The 21,042-nt window shown below is 40.0% G+C and overlaps 1 long non-coding RNA gene across 1 annotated transcript; it reads right to left on the reverse strand.

Annotated features, from left to right (window-relative positions):
* Nucleotides 1-830: 830 nt before the first annotated feature.
* Nucleotides 831-2,713, reverse strand: LOC141542991 (uncharacterized). Its single transcript, XR_012482294.1, has 2 exons — nucleotides 2,662-2,713; nucleotides 831-1,056 (listed from the first exon to the last, which is right to left on the reverse strand). It is a non-coding gene; the product is annotated as an uncharacterized LOC141542991 (long non-coding RNA).
* Between the last annotated feature and the right edge of the window lie 18,329 nt (nucleotides 2,714-21,042).

Below are 21,042 nucleotides of genomic sequence, written 5' to 3' on the forward strand. Positions count from 1 at the left end.
GATGTGTTTTTGTACACACACACACACATATATATACATATATGTGTATTACATACATTATAGGATATATTTATGTATGTATGTGTATATATATATACATATATATATATATATATATATATATATATATATATATATATATATGACATAAAATAAAACAAAAGGGGAGATAAGAAGTGGCTAATTTCAGGTCCTACACTACAGCAAATGAAATGTAATATTCTTGAATCCAAGAGTTTGAAATGAGAAGATCTGATCACTTTCTTCTAGGTATTTCAATACTTTCATTTGGAGATAAGTTTTCCCCTAACAAGAAATTATTATTTTTTGAAATTTATTTTTATTTATTTTTATTTTTAATTTTTAAACTAATTTTATAATTATAACATTTTTTACAACATTATCCCTTGTACTCCCTTCTGTTCTGAATTTTCCCCTCCTTCCCTCCACCCCCTCCCCTAGATGGCAGGCATTCCCATACATATTAAATATGTTATAGTATATCCTAGGTACAACATATATGTGCAGAACTGAATTTTGTTGTTGTTTCTGTTGCAAAGGAAGAATTGGATTCGGAAGGTAAAAATAACCTGGGGAGAAAAACAAAAAAATGCTAACAGTTTACATTCACTTCCCAGTGTTCCTTCTCTGGGTGTAGCTGATTCTGTCCATCATTGATCCATTGGAATTGGATTAGCTCTTCTCTATGTTGAAGATGTCCACTTCCATCAGAATACATCCTCATACAGTATCATTGTTAAAGTTCTAACAAGAAATTATGTGCTAACCCTGTACATTCAGAATGGGAAAAGGAAACCCACACGTGAAAGTTATGTGTCCAAAAGATATTTAATAGATGATAGTTTTAATCCAATATTAAGAATTGTTGTTGAACCCAGAGGCTTCTTCCTTTTTAGTAAGAGGTACTTCTAAGCTAAGGACCTCTGTGTATGGCATGACCAGGTTTCAGTCTTGGGACCCCAGACCAGGTCGAAGATGGGTCAGACACTTATTCTCAGATTCTTTGAAGCTCCTTGCATCTCCCATCCAGATATCCTAAGGAAAAATGACGTAATGCTTGGGTTTGGACTTATGTCTAAGGTGTCTCCTCAAGAAGGAAAGCAAAAGGTGCCCAGGAAACACTGTGAACCAAGTGGATGGTATGTATCTCCTGCACAGAAAGTGCTTAAATGCACACTCACAAATTCCCAAGTGGCCATTGGTAGTAGAGCAAGTAGGATGGTGAGAAAAGATAAATGTTCGAGGGGATGTGGGAAAATGGGGACACTAATATATTGTTGATGGAGTTTTGACATGATCCAACCCATTCTGGAGAGCAAGTTAGAGACATGGCCAAAAAGCTTTCAAACTGTACTGACCCTTTGATCCAGTGGTGTCTCTACTGGGTCTGTATCCCAAAGAGATCAGGAAAAGGGAAAAGGACCCATCTGTTTGTAGCAGGTCTTTTTGTAATGGTGAGGAACTGGAAAGTGAGTGGTGCCCATCAGTTAGGGAATGGTTGAATAAGTTATGGTAAATGAATGTTATGAAATAATATTGTTCTGTAAGAAACGACCAACAGGATGAATACAGAGAGGTCTGGAGAGACTTACAGAACTGATGCTGAGGGAAGTGAGCAGAACCAGGAGATCATTATACACGGCAACAAGAAGACTATACAATGATCGACAGCGAGGTGATTCAGGCCAATTCCAATAGTCTTGTGATGAAGAGAGCCATCTATACCCAGAGAGAGAACTAGAGGGACTGAATGTGGATCACAACATATTATTTTTACCTGTTTTATTTTTGTTTGTTTACTTGCATTTTTTTTTCCTTTTTGGGCTGATTTTTCTTGTGCAGCATGATAAATGTGGAAATATGCTTAGAAGAACTGCACATTTAATCTCTAGTAGATTACTTGCTGTCTAGGGAAGGGGGTTGGGGGCCATTCCAGGCCTTTTCACTTACAATTTTGTCTCTGACCAGACACCATGGGCACTGAGCCACTGAAAGCATCAGTGTTCTTATGGTCAATGAGGCATGGGGTTTTCATGTTTTTGGGCACCTCCTTAATCATTTCAAGATCTTTCTATTTCCATGCTTCAGTGTCTCTTCCATTGCACCTCATTGCAACTCTCCTAAAAGGAGCTTCTCCAGCATCTCCCATATGGAGAGTGTCCATCAGGATTGCTCCATACATATACAAGTCTTTAAAAAAGAATAAAAAACAAAACAAAACAAAAACAAAAACAAAAAACAAAACAAAACAAACAAACAAAAAAACAAAAACAAAAAAAAAAAACTATTGTCCTATAATCCAAGAATGCAGCAGCACTAAGTACAGAAATACTTGACCAGAATGTTAATATTCAGAGCCATGTAAATATGAAGCAATGAGAAAGGCTATTATGTTAATAGCTGTAGGCTGCCTGCATTTCATCCTGGCTCTGCATTTTCTCCTCCAAAATTCAAACCTCCTAGCAAGCCAGGCCAGAGATTGGACTCGTCCTCCATTCAGTTGTCATCTGCCACATAAAAACTCTATTAGTCTCATCAGGTCTAAACAAGGGAACCAAGATTTCCAACCTCTCAATATCACCTCCAGACCTGACTATGAATGATGTTCAATCACCTAATGGCAGAAAAGAAGAAACTTACAAGAAGATTCAGGCTTAACCTTCAGACATGAAGTTTAGCTGCCACGTACACATGGCTTCGTTGCCGTGATGATCGAGAAGGTTCTTACTCACCACCACCATTATTACTCCCTGAAAGTGGCAACAATGAGTCCTGGCTTGATTGGCAGCTAGGAAGGAAAGAGAGCTGAGATTAAACTTATCTAGTTTTAGAGGTTCACATAGTTAACTTTTTTCTCCTCAATTGCCAATAAAGATGAGCTTTGTCATTTCAAAGAGTGAGCCCTTTGTTACTTAGTCCAGCTTGAATGTCTTGCCCAGGATCACATACTATTATTATATTATCATAATATTATCTTAATTATTATTATTATTATATTTATTATTCTGATTATCATAATTATTATTTTGATATTATTTTATATTATTATGTTTATTTCAATGCACAGCTTCCTGACACTTGGTCTAGCCCCCCCTGCCAATGGTCCATGCTGCTTCCACAATGAGGAGACTAGAAATGGTGACCGCAGGCTGGACTTGAGACAGCAATTAGAGTTGTAGAAGTGAATGAGGTACAAGGAGTGAGACTGTAAGAAGGGGGACCAAGGACTGTGTCAGAATTTTCAGTTCCTCATTATACGAGAACACTCTCTGTGCAGTAAAGAGAGCCTCCAAATGACCTGACAGTGGCCACCTCCACTCCCATCTATATACTCACTCCCCATAGAAATGGGCATCAGGGGCATAGCGAGGTAACTATATCATTACTGTGAACATCAGAGGCCAGTGTCAGTGACAGGGCGTCAGACACCCATCTTGGGATTTCCTTTCTTGGGACCCTAACAAGTCAAAAGTAAAGGTCAAAGGGATTGTTCTGGGGGCTTTACCACTCTAACTCGACATCCCATCCTCCCTGAAGCCATTCATTCCAAACACCAATGGACTTTCTGTAGAAAGATTTGGAAGCTTCCAAATGAGCTTTTCCCTTGGAAATCATTGGTACCCCCAATTCTACATAATACCCAGAAGAGTCTCCCCCAACCCACCTCTTAGGACAGAGTTCACAAAAACATGCTCAGGACTCTAAATGTTCAATTAAAACATCTGGTCTTCCTAAATAACTCTACCATAATTCTTACTAACTATATCCCCATAGACAAATCACTCAATTTCACTAAACTTTAATTTCTTCTTCAGTAAAATGGGGGCGTATCACTTACCATAGGCTTATTTTTAAGAACCAAATGCAATTAATATGACTAGCACTTTTTTTAGCCTTAAAAGTATTATATCCAAGCTAATTTTGTTATTATTTGTCATTATCATCATTATTAACATCAGCAGTAGTATGCCATGTCTACATTGTGATAGGGAGTCAAAGAGCCCATATAGAAAGTGCGAAGTATCCACACTCTACAGAAATCTGCTAAAGATGGAAGGCATGTGCTTTTCTCGGCTTACCCTTGTTAGTTTAGTCACAAAGACTTGTCAGAACTTTAGAGAAGATTTCCCTCAAATCCATGGATTTGCTGGCACCAGCCCCAACTCTTAAGAGCCTTCTGTTAAATTTTTAGTGTGAGTAGTTACACATAGAAGATTGGCAAACATTACCCATCAGGATTTGAATTATTTTGTTTGATTGTCTAGATTTTAGAGTGCTAACAATACAGATTAAATTTTAGAGGGGGCTAAGCACTTACTATTCCACCCCCTGCCCACATCACATAGATAGTATCAGAAGCAGGAATAGAAATGAGTTTTTCTGGCTGGAAGCCCAGAGAGATTAAGTGACTCATTTATAGTCACATGGCTAATGTGTCAGGAACAGAACTCAAATTTGAGTTTTAATGACTCAAGCCCACTACTCTAGCCATTACGCCTTGTCAAGGGCTATATTGGCTGCTTTTTCTTCTACTGGAAATGGGAGACATGGAGGTGTCTCTTCCCCTGTACTCCTTCAGGCTGATTCTAGAGTGTCAGGGGTTGGCCCTCGTAAGTCTCATTTCACCCTGTGCAAATATTCATATTACAGAATCACACAGTTCTGGGGACAGATGAGACCTCAGAGCGCAGCTAGTCCAACTCACACCAGAAAAAAGAGCACAACTACAAAGCACCAGATCACCAAGATCTCCAGGAATTGGGGGGTGGGATTCATCTATAAGATCTCAGACTCTGAAATGAAGGACACAGGAGGCTGCCAGTATGTAAATAGATGTTTTCTCTGTCTTAAAGAGAGTTTAAGAAACTGCCTAGTGCAAAGGATAGAGAACAAGATTAGGAATTAGGAAAACTGGCATCTGAATTCAGATTCAGACACTTGTTCTGTGAGAAATCTCAGTCCTAATTTCTCTATTTATATAATGGGATTATAATATTTGTAGGACACACACACACAGGGTTGTTGTGAGGCAAGATGAGGTAATGGAAAAAAAGGGTTTTGCAAACTTTGATGTGCTATGGAGATGTCATTTGTTTACAAGTTTCTAAAAATGAGAACAGTAATTCCCCCCCCACACACACACGCACAATTCACAATTATAAAGGTTTTCCATTTGGACAGGCTCAATTTTTACACTTTTCCACCTGTTCATCCCTAAAAAGAACCAAACATCTTCTAAGGTGCCTTCTAAGTCAGTTAAGGATGTTTTATCTGTATGAAAGAATCACAGAGATCAACATGGACACTGTCCCTATACAACTTGTTAGGCTGTGCTCTGTGTGAGTCAAGCAGATTTAAAATATATTGTTGGAAGAAAGAAAAGGAAGAGTGAGCCCAAGTAGGTGGCTAGGGAGGGAGGAGTGCTACTCCAGCCTGATGCTTTCCTTCAGGGATCAAGCTATTTCTAAATCATTTTGAAACCTAAATTCTAAATCCAAACCAGAGCAAGGCAGTGATACAAGAGAGATGGGAGAGAGAGCAAGAAAGAGAGAGAAAGAGAGAAAGACAGAGAGACAGAGACAGAGAGACAGAGAGAGAGAGAGAGAGAAACAGAGAGAGAGAGAGAGAGAAACAGAGAGACAGAGAGAGAGAGAGAAACAGAGAGAGAGAGAGAGAGACAGACAGAGACAGAGACAGAGATAGAGAGAGAGAGAGAGAGAGAGAGAGAGAGAGAGAGAGAAAGAGACAGAAACAGAAAGACAGAGAGAGACAGAGAGAGACAGAGAGAGACAGAAAGACAGACAGACAGACTTCAGAAAAATATTTATACATTTAAAAACATATAATGATTAAAACCAGGTTAGGATGAAATACTCAAGAACAGAATAAGTGCCTCTTAAGGCAAATATCACTTATTCTCTTGTTGAATATTTCATTTCCCTGGCCAGAATACAAGGTTCTTGAGGGCAAAGAATATCTCACCTTCACTTCTGTATCCTCAATAGACATGGCAGGTTGTGGTAGGATGAATATCTTAAACCCTGCTCCATGCAGGTTAGGCTAATTTTCCTTAAAAAGTCTTGAAACCTTCCCAAAGACTCAACTGGTTCTGCAGTCCTGGATACCAACTAGCCAGGAGGAATGCCAGGCCCTCCCTAATCCTTGGCTGATGCCAATGGACAATTGTCTCTCTCTGTGTCTCTGTGTCTCTGTCTCTTTTTTCTTTTTTTCTCTCCTTTTTTGTTCCTTCCCTCCTTCCCCCCTACATATTATCATCATATTTTTGCCTTAATCTTTCTCTAAATTAGGTGAGTGATGATGAGGATGAGGATTGGAATTTCTGGTCCATGAGCTCTTCCAGTCTCTATGGAAGCAAAAATGAATTCTTTACTTCTCCAACATTTCCATTTTTTTTCACATTTTGTCTGGCTCTACAGCCCTTCCTGTCAGTTCACAATTAAAGGCTCATTTACAGCTGTCTTTATATAACTGAAGCTTCCCTCCTACAAATGAATTTTTTATAAAAAGCAGCCTCCTGTGATCCACAGCATCATAAAAATCAGTGTTTGAGACACATAAATGTGGCCCAGATATGAAAAAAAATGCAGTTGGCATTCGCCATCCTGAAGCAGCACCCATTACTCACTGCTGTATTTGGCCACACAATATAACGTACAAGTGAAGAAAATAAGGAAGGGAGAGGTGACAGTAATTTACGCCTGTCTAGAAAGTTTGGCATGGCAGCTCTCAATATACAGGGCCATTTAGTGGGGGAAAGCGAAACTAGAGACTACATGAGGGTGGAAGATGAGATCATCTACTAGCAGCAATCTTTCAAATTCATAGACACTTGTGGATTCATGAGGTGAGAATGAGCAGCACAGAGGACTGTAAAATTCATTTGTACTATTTGAGTTTGTTAACTCACATTCTTAAACTCTCTTTTTTATATAAGATAGGACTCATGCTGTGTTGGGAAAAAAATCAGGATAGAAAAACACATTTTCCTTTTTTTAGTTGAAAGGATGCCTTGCCTAAATATTAGAGAAAAAAAAGAAGAGAAAAAAAAAACAATATGGAGCCAGTCAGTTCCCCTAAAAAAGGGCTGTAACTTTTAAAGAGTTTTCCAATTCTGTCTACTTCTGCCTTTTCCCAATAGATTTTTTTAAAATGCACTTTAAATAAAATTTCAAATTCATTTAGACATAAATAGAAGTCCCTCCTTTATGGTTTTAGAAAAAGATTATATCTTAAAAGCAAGGTTGCATATTAGTTCTGCATACTTAAATCCCAGAATGTTCGTTGGAAGGGACCTCAAGAACTAAATTTTTAAATTTAAATTTATACTCAAATCTCTTCCACAAAAAAATATTGATGCTTATGAAGTCTCCTAAAAGATGCCCATTATCCACTCAAAAGATTTTCATTTATCTATCCATAGAGGAAAAACAAAGTGGATAAAGATCTTTTTTGGTCCAGGTAGATGTAATTAGACTAGCAATGCAAAGTTGGCCCAACAGTTCATAGATCTGAAACAAATCTTGTAAAAGGATGATCCCCTGGTTCCAGAAATGAACAGGAAGAGTAGGCTAGATGATATGAGGAATTGTACAGAGCTTTTACTGACCTGGACTTCCTCCTGAAAAAAAAGCACCTTTCAAACATCATTTTTCTCCTCAGCAATGTAGGATTACCAAAACCCATACAATGCCTGAGAACCTGGAAAAATAAAGGTACTATATATGAAACATAATTAAGAGGGACATGTTGAAGGCAAGTTAGCTGTGACATCTTACTCACTGGGAAGAAATGGCTTGAAGGATGTCATCCAAAAAATGTGGTGCTGGAAAAGAAAGCGAGTGGTCACGAAGCAAAAATGAGCTCTAAAATGAGTCTGTGTACACTATAAGGATTTGTGTGATGTCTTGGGATTTAGAAGAAAAGCTACAGAATATTTGTGGGACCTCAGTATGAAAAATGTTCAAAGAGGCCACAGGGAAAGATGTGGACAGGTTGGGACCTGGATCATTGAAGGAAGTGTCTGCATAGATTAGGTCAGAAATTATTTTTAGTATCCAAATAATGAAAAATTATTTCCACAATATATCTCATTTTTACCTTTGCTTTATCATGACTCAGGAAGAGTTAAGCTATATTTTTGTAAAGACTAAGTATATCCTTAGGAGAAGTGAAGGAGAATGATCAAAATGTTCTATCTACACACACACACACACACACACACACACACACACACACACACACACCCCTACACACTTTTCACACACACACACATATTGGTCCTCCCATCAAGCACAGGGCTTTATGAACAACAGGTACCTACTTAAATTCCACTTCTCTTCCATTAGAATGTAAATTCCTTGCAATTATGGATAATTTTTTTGTCTTTTCCTCTCCAGTAGCCGGCACATAGTAGGTATTTAATTAATACATGCTGATTAATCGATTGATCATTTTTTAAGAATGATATAGTAGAAATTGTTCTGGAAATTGTTCTGCTTTAGGAATCAGGAGATTCCTATTTTTGATATTGAGTTCCTCTGGCATGTACTACCTAACAGGCTCCACTTCTACCTGGCCAGGCCCCTCTTAGGGCTTCAGCTCCTCATCTCTAAAATGAAGGGGTTCCAGTAGGTTATTTCTAAGCACTCATGGAGCTCTAAATCAATGTCCTTTGGATTGGAACAGGGATTGTATCTAGAATTCCATTGGAATAGGGAAATGACAGATAAGGAAACGTCTACTGATGCATGTCGGCATCAGCTCTGCAATTTTAAGTCTCAGTCACCTTCTGGACCATTGGAAAATAACGTGTTTTGTCCAGTCTCAAACAGCTGGCATGAACCTAATTTTGAATTTTCTTGAATCCAAGGTAGAGTGTCTATGTATTAGACCTGCCTCTTATGACCTGAAGATTCTTTGAAGTATTTGTAAAATTAATAAATTAATGAAAAAATCACACATTCAGCTCAACCTGTACTGAAACGGGACTCATAATAAAACATACCCCAATGAATATAGGTGAATGAAAGCAATTAACACTACATGTAAGACAATTAGAGCACTAAGATGGTGACATTGGTCCGAACTTGCCTGTAAACCATAACCAAGAGGAGGAGCTACTCAGGCAACGCTCTTGCTTTTAGCAGAGTGCCTGTGGGTTAGCCTTCACTCTTTCTCCCTCCTGTAAGCAAGCTCCTAGGGATGCAGAGAAGGCTGGTCATTAGCTAAGCACTGTTTATGATAAAAGGCATTTGGCTCAACTTACTCCCCTCGCCTTGAATCCCACTCCAAGCCTAACTCCACTTCACACATGTCACCAGAAATAACTCTTCAGGATCTTTGGGACCAGTGATCACAAGGGTAAGGCAAATAAGGCATTGTCCCAGGTTTGGGGTGGGGGAGGGCAATGAAATTTAAAAGTGTTGACAGCATTTTTAATTCTGAAGAATAGAAGGAAGTAAGCTTATTTTATAGTTAGCAAGAAGAATTAGGTAAAATATTATTTTACCGAATGGTTAAGATTCTTTCCCCTTTCCACTTTCTACTACCACAAACAGCTGAATTTGTCTTAAACCGTTGATTTAGACTGTCCTGGTCACATTTTCTGAAGCTTATTATGGCTGTAAAAATACCACTTAGGATGTGGTTGTTAATTCTCTTTTTCCCTACTCATGATTCATCTGCCAATCAGTAGGTCCCTAAAGGCATACTTTTTTCTTTCTTTAAATGTGTTTTTTTTTTTTTTTTTTTTTGATTTTGAGTTCCAAGAAACAAACAAATAAATAAATAACTTTTGAGTTTCAGATTTTCTTCCTCATGCTAGCTCTTCCCCTACCCACTGAGAAATCAAGGAATATGATACCCATTATACCCATGAAGTCATACAAAACATATTCCCATATTAGTCATGTTGCAAAAAAAGGAAGACAAATAAAGAAAATGAAAGGAAACCTGCTTCCATCTGCACTCAGAGTTCATCATTTTTCTCTCTGGAGATAGCATTTCTCATCATGAGTCCTTAGGAAATTTTCTTGATTCACTATATTGATCAGAGTAGCAAAGTCTTTCACAGTTGATCATTACACAATATTGTTGTAACAATTACCATATTCTCCTGGTTTTTCTCTCTCCACTTTGCATCAGTTCATATAAATCTGCCCAGATTTTTTGTGAAATTCGCCTGCTTGTTAATTCTACAATGCTATGTATTTCATTACAATCATATACCACAATTTTTTTCAGCCATTCCCCAATTACTGGGTATCTACCTCTCAACTTCCAATGCCCTGCCAACATAAAAAGAGCTACTCCAAATATTTTGATACAGATAGGTCATTTCCCTTTTTCTTTGATATATTTGGGATAGAGACCTATTATTGTTATTGCTGGATCAATGTGTGTATGTGTGTGTGCATAAGTATACCTTTTCTCTTTTATATGATCATTAGCTAGGAAATTTCCTAGAGCCACAGATTTCCTATCATCTTCCTCCTTGCTATTCCTGCACAGTCATCTTTGGTCCATTCCCCCTTTCCTATTTGGATCAGGAGCAACACTCTTTCCTTTTGCTATATTAATGTACAAAAGTAATGTATTTAATGTCTTATGCAAAAGTTTATTTTATTTTCATCCAACTAAGGAGTACTACCTATAAAAGCCTTAAGCTTGTAGGCTTCTAGATGCTTGCTTACTTCTCAGTTTTTTCAATAAACACCTTGCCCTGCCCTGCCCTGAATCCAGGGAGATCTGTATCCCATGGCTAATAACAGCCATGTACTTCAAAGGATCTTCTTCTATTTAATGTGGTTATATTGAAGGGCCTAGAATGTTTTCCTGAGATAAAGAAAAATTCCTGTTAGGATAACAGAAGTTATCCCTTGTGTGAGACAAGAGTGTTCAGGAAACTCCCAAGGAACATGGAAGGGACCTCTTGGTATCCTAGAAGGGCAAGGAAAGAGTGTTCAGAATAAGGAACTACATTTAGGGAAATCCTATGGTGAGCTGTTCTCTAGGTGATCTAGACCTAGTGGTCAGCACTGGGCACCTCATAACAGCAAGGATAATGATAAACCATAGAGCGTCCAGAGAATAATCAGGAGGCTAGAAGATCTTCAATGTCCTCCAAGGATGTCCTGGGTCACTTTCTCATTTCCTTTGGTACAATTTCACTTGGACATCTCATCTATTCCCATAGCTTCAATCATCATATCTCTGAAGGTAATTCTCAAAGCTTTTACCTAGCCCTAATTAATTTCCTAACCTCGTTTTCTATTAACTCTAGAGAACATTTGGAAGTGGATGTCCTATAGATAATATTAAACTCAGCATGTCCAGCACTAAGCTCTCTTTCCTTCCTTCCAGTCATTCCCCTTTTCTCAGCTTCCCTATTCTCTAGACCAGTGGTCCTCACACTTTTTAAATAGGGGGGCAGTTCCCTGTCCCTCAGACTGTTGGAGGCCGGACTATAGTAAAAATACAAGCTCACACTCTGTCTCCATCTCTCAGCCCATTTGCCATAACCCTGCAGGCCACAGAAACATCCTCAGAAGCTGCATCTGACCCTCGGGGCGTAGTTTGAGAACCCCTGCTCTAGAGGATACCACCATCCTGCCACTCCCCAGGCTCACAATCTTGGAGTCATTACTCCTCATGTGCTCACACACCAAATATCCAAACTGTTGTCTCTGGCGATTCCCTCTGTCTGGACTACTCTGCCTCCTCCCTTCTGCTTCCTTCAAGATAGTTCAAATCTCACTTTCTGTAGGATGCCTTTCCCAGGCTTCTTATCCTCATTCCTATGACACCACCTTTCTTCTGAAATTAACCTCCAATCAATATAATACATGTATGTGTGTGTGTATATATATGTGTATATATACATATGAAGACATACACATTGTTTACATGCTGTCTCCCTGTCAGTCCAAGTCAAGGACCAAGTTTTATTTTTTATTTTTTGTATCTTTAGTACTTAGCAAAATGAATGATGCCTGTTGGTTGACTTGTTAATTGATGAGCTCATGGATCAGCTCAAAGATCAGCCTAAGAAGCAAGAATAGCTTTCCTAATTATTCTTGCTAACTGTGGCATAAGTTGTTCAGTGATTTCTGTCCTGTAGGAGTGAAAATATTATAAACATTTTCAAATATTGACCCCCTCTTGCCCCATCCTCTTATAGCTCTGGGCATCTACTTTCCTAGCAAAGTCCAACAGTACCTGAAATTTCAGGTGGGGAGGAAGAATAAAAGACTCAACAGGAGATATCATAGTTATCTTCAAGCATTTCAGAGATTGTAGAGTGGGAAAGGAATGGTATTTATTGTCATTGGCTCCATAGAGTACATATGGGAGTCATGAGAATTAGGGAAAAGGGAAATTTAGATTTAATGTTAGGAAAAATCCCCTAGCCTCTAGAGCTGTGCCAAGTGCCAGGGGGAGCAGGCTCTCCTTTGCTGAGGGGCTTCCAGGGAATTTCAGATAACCATTTTATCAAGGATGGTGTAGAGTGAAGTATTAATCAGGTATGGGTGGGCTCATTTTCAATTCTAGAGTGATAGACTTCTTCCATTCTCTTCAATCTTTCATCATCTATATCAATCTGACCAGATGGGTCAACTTTCAAGTGTGTGTCTCCAACTAGGAAAGTCTTGTGGCTTAATCCCCTAAGTTAAAAGTGTATTTAAAATAAGAGATTTGGGTTCTAATCCTACTTCTGAAATAAACTATGAAATCTTTTTTTTTTTTGGAGAAAAAGAAATTTTAACTTCACGTAGTGTAGCAGTAGACTAATACATTTAGATTAATTTTCTAGAAGATGGGAAATGTGTATAAAAAGAATTTCAGACCATAACATATACTGCTTATGCCTTATTTACATAAACAACCATAAAAAATACACTTCTTAAATGGACTTTTACATTACAGTTTTCCAACTTGTAGCCTTTCAGTAACATTTTCCTATTTTTTTTTAATACTGTATGCTACTAGCTTTGTTAAAATGCATCCTGATAAACTATGAAATCTTACAAAAGTTCTTGAAGCTCTTGATGTCCTGAGTCCTCCAAGTGTGCAGCTACTTCTCCATTGCAGGTAGTTCCATCTTCAGATCTCTTTACAATCTAGAAATTACAGATCCCAGTGAATAAAAACTATCTTGGAGTATAGTGAACAGAGCACATGAATTATTATCAGGAACACCTGAGTTCAATTTTCTCTCTGATACTTAACTAGCTCAGCTAGAGCTTGAGCAGACATCAGAGTTGCCAAGGCCATTCACTGCATCCTGGACCAGTCAGCCTGACTTTGCTGTGCCACTGGACTCAGGAAGAGAGAGTGAGCCGTACTTCAATCCAATTCACACCCAAGTCAAGACACAGTCCCACAATGTCAATGGTCTTTTTCAAAAATGAAGGACAAATAAGAACAATATACCAAGGTGACTCACCTAGTCCTAGGGGAAGCAAAAAGACATTATCATATGGTGTCTCTGTCAGCCAAGCCCTTTGAAGTAACAAATCCAGACCCACCTTCAAAAGGCACAAATAGCCACTCTAAAGGCATCAAAGGAAGCTCTTAAGTAAGGCTGTCATGTGGCACATGGGGCCAACTCTATACCTACAGGACCGGGCACTGGGGCCAGGGAGCATGTCTCCTGCAGGTAGCCTCCTTGGTAAATATCCAGCGGCTAATGCTCGAAATAACCGTCAAACGGGAATGGAAACACTCTGTATGGACGTTCTACTTCCAGCTCTGTGGAATTGAGAAAGGCCGAATTGCCTTTGGAGAAGGACAAGGCTGGTGGACCCATTATCCCCTCACATATGGGATTGTCCTTAAACCTCTAGGTCTGAAAACAATGTCCTTAAACTTTAGAATCCCTCAAGGACTTTCACCCTGGACAAGTGTGCTGCTGAAATTTGTCTGCATTCCATTCTTTCAGAAGGGCTCAGTCTCTCCCAAGGTGTGCTGGCCCTGGGGCCTTTGAACCAACCCAAACCACAATCATCATTCCCATATGAAGGAGTTATGATTGTGTCTGGTTATTTCTCACCCTTTAATATGCTCCCTTCTGCTAAACGGCATCACACCGTGGGCAACACTTGCCAGAGTCTCCTGCCAGACAGAAAAGCTCCTTTTCTCTTTAGTAGTCATGTGTAAGCAGATGAACCTGCCAAATGCTGTCATTCTGAACACACCTGCTGAGGATGTGGGAGCCTCTTTAATTGCTGAAACATGTGGAGGGTGTGGGAGGCTGGAGCAATGAGGCAGTCTGTGAGCTGGGGCCCGGGCTCTCTCTGCATGAGACTGCGAGTCCTTGGGATGCACATGTGCCTAGATGCAAGTCTTTGTGTTCCCACATTATCATTATCACTCAACACCGGCTCTGTCCAAGCACAGAATTTTCATAATTCACCGTCAATCTAATTCTTTTAGGATAGGCTAAAATCTCAGGACTGAGGTGGGGAGATGGGGAGAAGAGAGCAGGGGAGGTGGGGGGAAGAGAAAAGGGGAGGTGGGGGGAAGAGAAAAGGGGAGGTGGGGGGAAGAGAAAAGGGGAGGTGGGGAGAAGAGAGCAGGGGAGGTGGGGGGAAGAGAAAAGGGGAGGTGGGGGAAAGAGAAAAGGGGAGGTGGGGGGAAGAGAAAAGGGGAGGTGGGAAGAAGAGAGCAGGGGAGGTGGGGGGAAGAGAAAAGGGGAGGTGGGGGGAAGAGAAAAGGGGAGGTGGGGGGAGATAGCAGGAGAGGTGGGGGAAGAGAGCAGGGGAGGTGGGGGGAGAGAGAAAGGGAGGTGGGGGGAAGACAGCAGGGGAGGTGGGGGAAGACAGCAGGGGAGGTGGGGGGAGAGAGAAGGGGAGGTGGGGGAAAAGAGAAGGAGAGGGAAGGTTATCCAGAGATGAGCTTTTAGTGATCTAAATGATGTTAGTGATCCAAATAAGTTAGAGAACAAACATCTTTGGTGGAATCTTTCCATCTCTTCTTGATAATTCTGTGTTATCCTTTCTAGGGAAGACTAAAATGCCTTTTCTCTCTTTCTTTTTTAGACTTTGGGAGCAGATAGGTGGCGCAGTGGATCGAGCACCAGCCTTGAATTCAGGAGGACCCGAGTTCAAATGTGGTCTCAGACACTTAACACTGCCTAGCTGTGTGACCCTGGGCAAGTCACTTAACCCCAGCCTCAGGGGGAAAAAAAGAAAAGAATCTTTAAAATCATTTTCTAAAGAGCCATTTAAAGCTGCAAAATTCTTCTATTAGCTAAGCTCAGGAAAGTGTGAATGAGTGAGTGAGTGAGTGTGTGCTAGTGTGTGTGTGTGTGTGTGTGTGTATGTGTGTGTAGTGGATGGGTAGAGGTGACATGACCTCTTAGATCTGTCACCACCAGCCAGTTGGCCATAAGTCATATCCATCACCCATCTGCCCCCGGGCTGCACCTCTAGCAAGAAACATGTCCAGATCCAACTATTAACATTTATAACCACAGTGTGTCCATAAGTCTGGATTTCTGTAGGCACCTGAAGTGTCCATTTTTTATTGTAGTGACAGTGTAGTAGCCCTAATAGGCCTGATAATAACAGTAACAATGAGCAATAGTTCTAGGCCCATAATGTCCTCCCTGTGGGGTTCTCGATGTCTGAAAGATTGTTTCTGGGTTCTTGAGGAAGGATCTTTGAGATCAGGCTCTTTGGCTACTTGCTAGAGATGCTGGAAAGGGAGTTCGTCTTCAGGTCTGGGTTGGGCAGAAGAGAGTTAGGGAAGATTTTTGAGTAAGGGAATGATGTGCTGAGATCTATATCTTGAATCAATTTGGAAGCCAAATGGAGATTGAAAAGAGGCTGAGCTGGAGAAGAGTGTGCGAGTGTCATGAAGGGGATTCATGGGAGAGAAATTGTGGAGGTAGAACTTATAGAACTGACAGATCTTAGCAGCTGAGGAGATGGTGGGAGAGGAAGGGGATAAGAAAGAGGAAAATCTCTGTGGACAACTCCCCTTAACCACAAAGACTGGAGATTGTTCTGTCCCTTCTGCCAGGAGAATGGACTTTCTTTCTGGTTGAGCCTCAAGCCCTTGTTATGTGGAAGATTTGAAATATTCCCTTTGCATTCAACAATGTTCTTATTAGAAGGCCTGTGAGAGCTACATTTGTTTCTTCTTATTCTTCATTTCTATTTGAAAAGCCATCTGGCTAAAGCTCTGAAGGATAGTCCTGGTCTTTTCGCATCCTGGCTTCCTGCTCCACCTGTTTATAAGGCACAAAAGAAAGCTGTCGATCTTGACATCGCTGGTACATTTTCCACGTTAACTACATGTGTTGGTGCTCACAGCCCCATGACAGCCTTTCATTTGCTTAAAGCATTGGGTGGAACATTTTTAAATGCACTCTTTAATGAAGGTAAGATGTCCAAAAATCCCCCTAAGCCAGGACCTTATAAAGTCAGACTTTGAAGCCCCAAACTCCAGAGAGCAGGTCACCGTAAGTGATCCCTTACTCTGGGAATCAGAACACTGGAACACAACAGCACAGTTATTTAACAATAACAATATTGACAGCAGTCATTTGGGGATCCTGCCCCCCTAAAAATAATCATTGACGAGGATGTAAGAGTATTTTTGTTTGACCTGGTAGAAGTGTGCTTGCTTAGCCTGGCTTTCTTAGCCTGTGCATTGTCTTTTTATACTTTCCAGAGCATAAATCTCCTAATAGTCAATGACCATTGATTGTTCCCCATTTGGTCCCCAGCTGTGGGCTCTGTTCAATTTGTGGCTGCTCCAACTCTATAGATGCTGCCTGGTGACTGCTGGGATACATGCATGTAGCCTTGGGCGAACTTAATTCCCCTTCAGGATCCCAGCTGTTCTAAGTGAGTGCTAGGACAAAAAGAGGCAAGCCCAGAGCCCAGGGAAACAAGCACTCAGATCTGTGGGGCCAAAAAGGAGAAAGCAAAGGAGTCCAGGCTCCACACTGCCCCTCCCCAGAAGCATGACACCTCATCACCAAGGTTTTCAGAAATATATGTGAGGGATTTTGCTGCCACTCCTCCCATGAACAGAATGGCATCTCCAAAATGAAATCTTGTGGGTGCTAATCAGTTTAAAAGGAAAGGAAGGGAAGGAAGGAAGGAAGAAAGGAAGGAAGGAAGGAAGGAAGGAAGGAAGGAAGGAAGGAAGGAAGGAAGGAAGGAAGGAAGGAAGGAAGGAAGGAAGGAAGGAAGGAAGGAAGGAAGGAAGGAGGGGAAGGAGAGAGGGAGGGAGGGACAGAGGAAAGAAGGAAAGAGATGAAAGGAAAGAGGAAGGAAGGGAGGATGGAAAGAGGGAGAAAAGGAGGATGGAAGGAAAGAGGGAATAAGGGAGGATGGAAAGAGGGAGGAAGGGAGGATGGAAGGAAAGAGGGAGAGAAGAAGGTGGTGGAAGGAAGGAAATAAGGAAAAAGGGAAGGAAGGAAGGAAGGAAGGAAGGAAGGAAGGAAGGAAGGAAGGAAGGAAGAAAGGAAGGAAGGAAGGAAGGAAGGAAGGAAGGAAGGAAGGAAGGAAGGAAGGAAGAAAGGAAGGAAGGAAGGAAGGAAGGAAGGAAGGAGACACTGTGTTCCATTTACCTAAATGCAAACTTGGTGGATACGACCTCATAGCAAACAGTGACATTTAATAGACCATGTGATTGTAAGAAAAGACAGACCAAGAAAAGAATCCCCAAGGCAGGCTCAGAAGGAAGGGGCAGAAGGCTCACAGACATTAAGATTGGTTTGATGGAATTGATAGGGAAACCAAAAAGACCAAAAAAAAAGCAAAAAAAAAAAAAAAAAAACAACAAAAAAAACAAAAAACCAGGAACTCCACAGGATGTATCAGCAGGATAGTCCATTCACCTCTAAGAAGGTAGCATCAAAAAGTACAGTCAAAACTTACAGAGATGCAGGATTCTAGGCTCAATAAAAAGGCCTCCTTTGAAATTGAGTTTTATGCTGAGAGTAGCAATCCAAAACAGTTTTATGATGCACTGAAAGCTATTTATGGAGCAGAACATAAATCTGTATCCAACAATTGTACATCTGACTAAGGTCTTTGATACTGTCAATCACGAGGGCTTATGGAAAATTATGTCAACATTTGTTTGCTCAGAGAAGTTCACCAGTACAGAACATCGATTTTTTGATGGCCCATTTGCCCAGATTTTGGACAATGGACGATACTCTTGCTTTCCTCATCACCGATGAGTGGAACAAGGCTGTGTGCCTGCTCCCTTGCTTTTTAACATGATATTTTCAGCCATGCTCTCAAATGCCTTCGATGAGGACATGGAACCAAAGTCAGCTACCCCACTGAGAGTAAATTCTTCGGCTTGAAAAAAACTTACATAAAAACTAAAAAGAAGGGAGTTTTGGTGCATGATTTCATTTCATTTGCAGATGATTGTGCACATAACGCAGCCTCTGAAGCAGAGATGGAATAAAATATGGGTCAATTCTCTGCTCCTTGAGCTAATTTTGATCTAACAATTAATACCAAGAAAACCCAGGTCCTCCAGCAGCCAGCACCACACCATCCAGATGCGGAGCCATCAGTTACAGCAAATGCAATGGAACTTATCCCTTACCTTGGCAAGGATATGTCCACATTGATAATAAGATTGACACGCACATTGCCAGAGCTAGCTCAGTGTTTGGGAAGCTCCACGGGAAAGTGTGGGAGAGGAGAGGGGTTAGACTGACCACCAGACTAAAGGTCTATAGAACCATTGTGCTGAACTCATGGTTGTGAAACCCAAACAGTACCTACACTATCCATGCTAGGAAACAGAATCTCTTTCAATTGAATTATCTTAGGAATATTCTGAAGATCCCCGGGCAGGATGAGATACCAGACACTGAAAGAGTCCTTTCTCCAACTACACTGATAGAGAGCACAACTCCGCTGGGCTGGCCATGTTATTCTAATGCCAAATGCACACTTGTCAAAGAGGGTGTTTCATGGAGAATTCACACAGGGCAAATGCTCATAAGAAAATCAGGAAAAGCAATACAAGGACAATTTCAAGGTATCTCAACTTTAGAATTGATTGTACATCATGGGAGATACTGGTACAGGACTGCCCAGCATGGTGTGCCCTCATCAGAAAGGTGCTGTGTTCTGTGAGCAAAGCAGAACTGGGTTAGCCCAAAGGAAATGTGAGATGTACAAAAAAGCCACTGAGAGAGGTTACCCCCAATGTTCATATGGATTATTCATGTCCAATCTATAGCAGAATATTCTGAGCTCATACGGTCTGATCAGCCACAATTGGACAGACTATAATAGATTCTAACATAGTGATTTCCTTTTAGTCCTCTTCGAAAACTTGAAGAATGGCTACCATATTGTACTATTCAGCGGTGTCCATTTGGAGCAAGGGAATGGAGGAGACTTTTAAAGAGAAAACATCAATGGTAAAACTCTCTCTCTCTCTCTCTCTCTCTCTCTCTCTCTCTCTCTCTCTCTCTCTCTCTCTCTCTCTCTCTGTATGTGTGTGTGTGTGTGTGTGTGTGTGTGTGTGTGTGTAAACTGCATGTGCTTATCCCGTTAGATGAATAATTTTGGTGGTGTAGTCTCCAGTTCTTCAGAGACTCAGAACTACTTTTAGAGTCTTAGGATCTAGTTTTTTATCAGCTCTTCCTAAAGGAAAGATCATTTGGCAGAAGCCCAGGGCAGTGATTTCTCACACAGAGACAGAACTCCAGTGGCAATGATCCTTCCACAATTGCTGTGACCATAAAGTAAATCCCTCTCGTAAGGAGATTCTTCTGTGTGTGGTATGACATATTGAATAAGCACATCTTGGAACCTAGTCTTTCATTTAACAAAAATAAGATGTCAAAAGTCAATCTTAAAAGAGTCCATATGGATCTTCATTCTCTATGTTGGAAATACCATTTTTTGGACTTGGATTTTAGGGCCATGCTTGGGCATCTGCTTCCCTTACCTGGCCTTGTGTTAGGATTTACAAAAGAAAAAAGCAGCTAATACTGATCACACCTTAGATCCTCCAGATGACCAAAGGAAACAGTCTCAAAAGCACATTTTTCCATGCATTATTTGAATTGACTTTGGGCCCAGTACTGGACCTCCAAGTATCTGAAAATAGCCTTAAGAGACTTCATTGACATTTCTTACTCTTATAAATTAATCATAGATGTACTGAATAAATTATGTGACAATGAGTTTCTAAAAATAACAAATAAAGAAATGTAAAATCATTTTTTCCCTGCCTGATGGAAATCCAAGTATAAGTGTTTTACTTAACTTTGACAAATTAAATCTAGGAAATCATATACTTCATGTGGTTTTATGTAAACTTTAATGAAAATGAAATCATAGGGGAAACTCAAGGCAAACAAAAGGAAACAAACTCTGATAAGTTCAAATAAACAACATTTTAAAACAATTCTCCCAAAGTAGAAGTAGACTAGAGAAAAAAAAAAAAAAAAGTTAGTAGTTTAGGAAAAAATCCTTGCCCGAATTGCTATTCAAATTATTTTTTGTCTGTACTAGCAAAAATACAAGACTAAAAAATGGTCTCTAGTTGAATTTATCCCAAACAACCAGGAGATAAAATCTTTTCTTTTAAAGATTACATAAAATTCAAACTGAAGTTCCCAATGTGACTCCGCCTTGAATCCCAGTCCCCTCACTCACCTCCATCTGTAATTGGGTTTGTCAAGGTTTTCTTCTAACTGAAAATGAAAAAAAAGACTATTGTTAGAAAGTGTGAACCCTCACCATATTTTTAGAAAGTTATATAGAAAATCTTAGCCTTCCCAATTCTTATTATTAAATTTTTATTTTCTTTTTTTTCACTCCAAATATCAGAAAATGGAGAGGTATTGTTTTACTCTGAGAGAATTTTGTCATGGCCTCAAAAAAAGCCTTGTAAAATAAAAAAATTGGACTAGATTCTCTCTTAGGTTTTTTTCTCTACTGTAGAAAAAAAGAAGATAAAGAAAGTAAATTAAATTCAACAAGGTTTTAGTTATGCTAC

Source organism: Sminthopsis crassicaudata, chromosome 5, assembly GCF_048593235.1.
Source record: "Sminthopsis crassicaudata isolate SCR6 chromosome 5, ASM4859323v1, whole genome shotgun sequence".
In the NCBI taxonomy this organism is placed as follows: domain Eukaryota; kingdom Metazoa; phylum Chordata; class Mammalia; order Dasyuromorphia; family Dasyuridae; genus Sminthopsis; species Sminthopsis crassicaudata.